Here is a 6,218-nt window from a genome sequence, read left to right as displayed (position 1 = left end):
TCTTCTTCTACTGCTTTTCCATGAGCGGAAAGGCTAAATTATAAGTGCTGCCACCTTGTGGACCCACTAATTATTGCAAATAATTCCAGCCACATACACATTCTGGGTGTTCAGAGTATGCGTGACTAGAAAAATTGGGCCGCACGCGTTCAGTGGACGAGCACTCTGCTGTTGACAAAACTTGCATCATGTGTCCTGTATGTTTACGCCTAGCATTCGTGTCTGACTAAAGTATACTTTGGGCTTAAGTCCATTCAAATTCTGATTTCGTAGCACCATAGTGAAAATAAAAAAATGTAAAGGCTCGGTCTAGGGTTGCCAACTTTTTGCCACGCAAAAATGGGACACTTGAGCATTTTGAGTGCTACAGTATGAGACAGGACACCCCTTAAGTGTTTCACAGTCCAACTGAGGTCCTCCTTGAGCATTTTCCAGCTTTATTACAGGACAGTAGGCATTCTGTATGTAACGTCTTCATTTCGGCCCAAATATGGCATGTCCCGGGCCTGGCTAATACAGTACAGTTGGCAACCTAACTCGGTCCAATTTAAATTTTGCATGACATCTCAATGGGAATCTGTGCGATCAGGAATTTCACCTGATGGACTTCCGGTGGTGAAGAATATCCCTTCATGAATTTTGTGTGGGGTTTGCAACCCTCAAGTTCGATGAACTTCGATGTGTTAATGCGCAACATTGGATAGAATGTAACTTGGTTTGGCAGTGACCTCTGTGTGAGCAGTGCTTTGTACACAGCTATACTGAATATTCACAATGGATGATTGAATAATTTTAGCAGTGAGTTTCTTTATGACTCACTGCTAAAATTATGTAAAATGCAGCATAAAAAAGGCTGATTGGAAAGACATTTTAGTGGGTTTCATACCTTAACCATGTCAACGAGCCTGGGCTGTGTTTCCCAAAAGCATCGTAAGCCTAAGTAGATCATAGGCACCAAAGAAAAGCACCTTAAGTATGTAGAGGTGAGTTCTTATGACTAGGGCAAGTAGACACACAGAACACCCTAGTAACCTCCAAGCAACAGGCTGAAACCACTCAGAACCCCTTAGCTACTGTGTAATGCCCTGGCAACAACTAACAACACACTAACATTGTGGCCAAAAGTTTTGCATGGGCAAGAAATGCTCACGTTTTCTTTAGAAATTATAAAAGTTTTTTGCTATTCCAGTGGCATACAATTTTAAAGAATGTCATAGTTGCCAAAAGTACACTAAAACTACAACATTATCAATCACACATAAACCAAAAGGGAGGTGAATGTGAGTGTTTAAACAACTAAATAACTCTAAACATTTTCTGCTGTGATGAAATCCATTTTTGACTCAGATTTGCAGTGTGTTAGGAGAACAGTTGTGCTCTGCTAAGCCATTAAGACCTAAATACACAGAGGCACTGAGCTGACTAGAGGCAGGATGCATTGCCTGCAATCTCCCGAAAGTCTAAGATAACGCCATCAGGGGTTGTGGGTCTTGGATAGGTAGTCAACAGGGGTCACAACCTCCTCTATCCCTTTCCTTCCCCTTTGTTGTCTCCCTCACTCTCTTCTGTACTTCTTTCATTGCCTGACCCACTTTGGCTCAGTTTGAGTTGACTGCTTATAGAGACTATTGATTGGGGTTCTGTTTGTCTCTCTCTCTCTCTCTCTCTCTCTCTCACACACTTCCGGTGAGGGTGAGGTCCATTGGGTGTGGTGGCGTTGGAGAGCATTCTTTCCTTTTTTCTTTGATTTTTGATTTGACTTTGAAAAATGCGGCGCTAAAGCATGTATTGTCTTTTCGACGTCAAATTGTTATGTTCCTAAGCTCCCCAGATCGATCCTTAGAAGTTTCTTTTCGAGTTAAACACGAAGATAATTCGTACATGGTGTACGCGAGCACGGAGAGTTTGAAATGTTTTGATTGTGGCAATGTCGGACATAAGCGCTTCTCGTGTCCGCATAAAGTGCGCGATGAACTTCAGCCTTTAACGATTGCATCTAGAGCTTAAGAATCAAATGAAGAATCTCAAGCGATTGAAATGAATAAACAAGACACTGTGCAGACTGATAGAGTGACGGAAGAGGTGAAGGAACAAGAGGAGGTGAGTGGATTTGTTTCTAAAAGCGTGAGTGATGATCAGCCTGGGTGTAGTTATGCTGTTGAAAAGCCTGCTCGTGCTTGTGGAGCTACGGATAGGATGGTGAATGAATGCAGTGTAGAGGATGGACTGCAACACTCTTTAGTGACTCAGGCTAAATGTTCAGAGGAGGACGCAGGCGATGAAATGGATGGTTTATCTCAGAGCACTGAAGATGGTGTGAGAGATGAACAGTGGGCTGAGATGGCAAGAGAAAGTGATTTGTACACTGTTGAACAGATTAATAGTTTTCTTGATGAAACAAAAGGGAAAGCAGGAGTAGAAATTGGTGATTTCTTTCCTGATCTTGAGAAATTTGTTTCTTCGGTAGCTAGGGCCCGAAAAATGAGTAATTGCACTGAGCTCTCTCAACAGAAAAGGTTTCGGCTTAAGAAATATATCACATCTGCTAGACAAAAATTGAAAATGTTTGGAAAAGAGCCACTAACGAGGGGGAAAGTTAAAAACTCATGATGGGTTTCACTTTTTCTTTATTTTTTCTTTGCTTTCTTTCCTCTCTCTTTCTGATGGAGATCTTACGAGTAGGATCACTAAATGTGAATGGGATGAGGGATATGAAAAAATGTGTATTTCTTTCTGAGATTATTCATTTGAAAGAGTTAAATGTTATTTTTTTGCAAGAAACCCACAGTAATTTAGATAATGAAGTTGACTGGGGGCTATGGTGGAAGGGAGAGCATTTTCTTAGTCATGGGAATAATTTAAATGCAGGGGTAGCAATTATTTTTGCTCCTTCTCTCAATTTCAATATGTTGTGGAAAAATGAACTGGTACCTGGAAGACTCTTGATTGTTAGAGCTGAAATACACAATATGAATTTCATTTTTGTGAATATTTATGCTCCAAATATAGGCATTGAGAGAATTAGGCTCTTTTCTAAATTGGAACAGTTTTTAAGACAACAAGACGATGGAGATTTTGTTGTTTGTGGTGGAGACTGGAACTGCACCTTAGATTTCATAATAGATAGGACTGGGGAAGAACCACATCAAATGTCAGCTACTTGTCTTGCAAGATTGGTAAAGAATTTTCACTTATCAGATGTATGGAGAGAAAATAATACATTAGTTACACAGTACTCTTGGGTAAGTTTTAGTAATAACACACTTTCTGCTGCTCGTTTAGACAGGTTTTACCTATCTCATAATATGAGGAACAGGACCCTGAATTCAACTATTACTCCTGTCCCTTTTTCAGACCACAAATTAATCACAGTTGAATGTAGTCTCATGACAAAAACTTATAAAAGTTCTTATTGGCATTTTAATGTTAAATTGTTAGAAGACACTTTCTTTTGTGAAAATTTTAAGAATTTTTGGGAAGTTTGGAAGACTGAGAAAGGAAGATATGATAGTATTATTCAATGGTGGGAGATTGGGAAAGTGTTTATTAAGGAGTATTGCCAACAATATTCTTCTCATTCTACTTTGTGTTTAAAGAAAACATTAGAGAGTTTGGAGCAAGAACTTAACATTATTGAAGGGAATATGATTGTAAATGCTTCTCCTAACTTGAAGGATATGTGGACTGAAAAGAAAAACTGTTTGAATTCAATCCTTGATGAAAAAGTCAAAGGAGAACTCATAAAAAAATCGCTTTTTAACAAAAAGAGACATAGATGCTCCTACGTCTTTCTTTTTTAATTTAGAACGGAAAACTAAGCATGGAAAAAAGATGTTGTTTTTAAAAGATAAGGATGGACATCTTGTCTCAGACCCGGAAAGTATGCGTAGACTTGCAGTGGATTTCTACACTGAACTATATTCTGATGAGTCCTTAAATGATCAATGTAGACATGAACTTTTACAAGATCTTCCTGAGATATCTACAGAAAAACAACAACGTTTGGAAGCACAACTCACTTTTAATGAACTGACCTCAGCAGTAATGGATCTCTCATCAGGGCGGGCACCAGGAATTGATGGACTTCCTGCCGAGTTTTATAAACGCTTTTGGACTGTTATTGGTCATGATTTTTTTGAAGTTGCTCAGAAATGTATAAGTGAAGGATGTCTAACAAGAAGTTGTCAGCGTGCTATTTTAACATTACTTCCAAAGAAGGGAGATTTGACGCTACTAAAAAATTGGAGACCTGTAGCTCTCTTATGTTCAGAGTATAAGATTCTCTCTAAGTGTCTTGCTAAAAGGTTAAATGATGTATTACATGAAATTATTCATACAAACCAATCATATTGCGTAAAGGGCAGATCTATTGCGGATAATTTACATCTGATGCGGGATCTGTACGACTATGCTTTTTACAACAATGCTGATGTTGGGTTTTTGTCAATGGACCAAGAGAACGCCTTTGACAGAGTTGACCATCATTTCCTTTTTGAGACTCTTAAGGCTTTTGGATTTGGAGAAAATTTAATTTCATGGATAAAATTGCTTTATAATGAGGCAACTTGCTTGATAAAAATAGGTGGCGGTCTCAGTGTCCCCATAAAGGTTCAGAGGGGTATTAGGCAAGGTTGCCCTATCTCAGGGCAGCTTTATAGTATTGCTATTGAGCCGTTACTCTGTAAATTAAGAAGAGAATTAATGGGGCTGCAAATCAGAGAAATAGATTCTTCACAGTTTATTAAAATGTCTGCATATGCGGACGATCTTACAGTCTTAATAAGAGGTAATCAAGATGTTAATGTTGTTAAAAAGTGTTTAGAAATTTATGAAAAAGCATCTTCTGCTAAAGTTAATTGGGGCAAAAGTGTGGCAGTATGGTGTGGGCATGACAATAATGGTCCCATCCTTCCTGGAGAGTTGCAATGGGGAAGGGAAGGTTTTAAATATTTAGGGGTGTTTTTAGGATCTGAAGAATATAGGAAAAAGAATTGGGAGGGACTAGTGGAGAAAACATGTGCTCGGTTGTCTCAATGGAAATGGTTGCTCTTCCGGTTATCCTATAGGGGTAGAGTTTTGGTCTGTAATATTCTTATTGCTGCTACTTTATGGCATAAAATGAAGATATTAGAACCTCCAGAAGAACTGATAATGGACATTCAGAAAAAAATAGTTGATTTCTTTTGGTCCGGGTATCACTGGCTAAAAGCACCAGTACTTTATCTGCCCAGGACGGAGGGAGGTCAAAGACTCATTGACATCAGATCTAGAATTAAAGCTTTCAGACTCCAGACAGCTCAAAGACTCCTGTATGGTGAAGAAGTGAGCTGGCGTGGGGTAGCCCGTGGCCTCTTGAGAAGAGCAGGTGAAATGGGTTATGATCGTCAACTGTTCTTAATGGACATTAATAAGCTGGACTTAACTGGTCTGTCATCGTTCTACAACTCAGTCAATGTTGAGAGCGTGGACTCTTTTAAAAGTTTGCAGAGATCTAAATGGTGAACAGAGCCAGTGGTTACTGGAAGAACCCTTGATCTTTAACCCAAAAATTGATTTGGATGTTCTAAAATCAACTTCTGTGAGGCATGCTTTATTGTCTGCAAACATTGTAAAGATTGGACACTTATTGACTGAAGATGGATGGATTTCTGCAGAGACTCTGGCTACCAAGCTTGGCATACGATCAGTCCGAGTTGCGCAGAGGCTGTTGAACCATCTTTATGAGTGCATGCCGGTGGACTATAGAGACTCTTTAGTTTTACACAAAAAAGAAAATGCTGTTTCTTCTTTCCCAGAACTGGATATTACAGCTGCGACTGGATTGTGGCAAGAAAGTGAAGGTGGCATTCTATCCTTTAAGACACCTCAACTGGGGAGTTTCAGAGACATTGGGAAAAAAGTTACTTATATGCTGTGTGTAAAAGTTCTTCATCTTCATGCACATGAAAATGTAAAAGAGATTAAATGGACAGAATTTTTTGGAACAGACTCTTCCCCGAAAGGTAGCTGGAGGACCATGTACAAGCCCCCCATTGAAAAAAAGGTCTGGAGACCTGAAGTGGCGCGTTGTACATGGTATTATAGCTACAAATAGATACAGAGCACATTTTGATCCACTAGCAGGGATGGGATGTCCCTTCTGTGAACAGCAGGAGACAGTTTTTCATTTGTTTGCTGAATGTAGTAGATTATTGCCTCTCTTTGAAATTCTTAGAGGC

General features: G+C 39.3%; 1 protein-coding gene across 1 annotated transcript in view; it reads left to right on the top strand.

The window, feature by feature from the left end:
* The first annotated feature begins 1,970 nt into the window (after positions 1-1,970).
* LOC127628383 (zinc finger and BTB domain-containing protein 46-like) overlaps positions 1,971-6,218 on the top strand; it is a 164,533-nt gene continuing 160,285 nt past the window's right edge. Inside the window, exon 1 of the mRNA XM_052105102.1 lies at positions 1,971-2,100. The gene's annotated coding sequence lies outside the window, so the exon portion shown is untranslated. The remainder of the gene's footprint in view (positions 2,101-6,218) is intronic.

The sequence above is a fragment of the Xyrauchen texanus genome, chromosome 35 (assembly GCF_025860055.1).
Source record: "Xyrauchen texanus isolate HMW12.3.18 chromosome 35, RBS_HiC_50CHRs, whole genome shotgun sequence".
NCBI classification, from domain to species: Eukaryota; Metazoa; Chordata; class Actinopteri; order Cypriniformes; family Catostomidae; genus Xyrauchen; species Xyrauchen texanus.
The sequence above is the reverse complement of the archived record's forward strand: the minus strand, read 5'-3'. Positions and strand labels throughout refer to the sequence as shown.